The sequence below is a fragment of the Ceratotherium simum genome, chromosome 19 (assembly GCF_057802395.1).
Source record: "Ceratotherium simum simum isolate JZ-2026a chromosome 19, ASM5780239v1, whole genome shotgun sequence".
NCBI classification, from domain to species: Eukaryota; Metazoa; Chordata; class Mammalia; order Perissodactyla; family Rhinocerotidae; genus Ceratotherium; species Ceratotherium simum.
In genome coordinates, this window is record NC_141918.1 from 10,554,339 (window position 1) to 10,556,091 (window position 1,753).

A 1,753-nucleotide genomic window follows, 5' to 3' on the forward strand; every position below is an offset into this window, starting at 1 on the left:
AGTAGAAAAAGATATTTCCAACTTCTAATAACAACAAAGAACTTGTATCCAGAATTCATACAGAACTTTTACAAATCCTTAATAAAAGACAGTCCAACCAATAGAAAATGAGCAAAGGACTTGAAAAGGCACTTCAAAAAGAGGAAATAGAAATGTCCAACAAACATCTTAAATAGCTTTTACCTCATTGAGTAATCAAGAAATACAAATTAAAAACACAATGAGATATTATTTCACACTCACTAGATGAGCAAAAATTAAGAACTCTGACCATACTGAGTATTGGCAAGAAAATATAGCAATGAAGGCTCTAATAGACTGCTGGTAGAGGGTAAATTGTTACAAGCACTTTAAAAAAAATTGGGGTTAAATAGGAAAGCTGAAGGTGCATGTATATATACTTTATGAGACAGCAATTCTCCTCACAGGTTTTCCCTTAAGATAGGCATGAAGATATTTAGAGCATCACTGACTGTCAGCGCAAAAAAAAAAAAGCAACCCACAAATGTCTATCAACATTACAGTGAATAAATTATAGTATATTCATAAAATAGAATATTATACAGCAACGAAAATGAACAAACTGTAACTATATGCATTAATATGAATGATACCAATGTAAGCTGAGTGGAAAAAAAGACCCACAGAAGAATGTATACAGTATACAGTAGAATTCCATTTATTTAAAGTTCAAAAACAAAGCAAAAACAATACATTGTTTAGTGATATACATATGTGTTAAAACTATAAAGAAAAGCAAGGGAATGATTCACTCAAAATTCAAGCTCATATTACCTTTGATAGAAGGGAAGAAGATGGGATTAGAGAGGCACACAGGTTTCAAATGGACTGACAATATTGCACATCTTGAGCTAAGTGGTGGGTAAATCAATGTTCATGTTATTAGTCTGCAGATTGTACATATATTTTATGCACACTCTTTTATGTATGACATATTTCACAATAAAAATGTAAAATTACATTATATACTTCAGTAATTATAAAGCTACTATTTGGTCCTATGGCCACACAGAATAGACCCCAAATAGTTAAATGGAAAACCCTGTAGTTCCATAGTTAGAAAGATATTTGAAAATATAGCCCAAGAGATACACTTCAGTCAATGACTTCAACAAAGAAATTTCCAGATGGTAGAAATTTCAGCAAAAAGATTGTATATGTATGTGTGTGTTTTTCAAGTTGTGGCTGTCTGTAAAACTCCTACCATTCCTGAGCATGTGCAGAGCACAGGGACAGAGCCCAGAGACAGCACAGGGTCTGGGGAGGGTTGAAAGCAGTGTGGTGAAGAGAGGTCCTCCTTTATATCCCAGCCCTGTAGGTATCTGCCCTGTGTGAGAAAATTAGAAACAGCAATTGTATTCACTGTAGAAATATAGCTAGTGATGACACTTTAAAAGTATGAATTCTGAGCAACTGTAGCAGTGACAGTGAGAATTCCACAATTCGGATATTCATCTCATTACAAGGATGTGACCGTTCAAATGGGATGCTGAGCCTCATGGGACACTGAAGACCAGAAATGACGCAGAACAAGATGATGAAAGAAGAGGCTGGTTTGAACAAAACCCAGGAATGTAGCATTCCGTTAACCACACATGGCTAAGGGTTATGCTAAGAGTTAGAATTCTGGATGATGACAAAGGATAAGGAGCAGCCTTCCTTATAAAACAGTGCCTTATAGAACAGACGCAAACTCCTTCCCACCCGCACAGAGTGGTATATTGTTACCTTA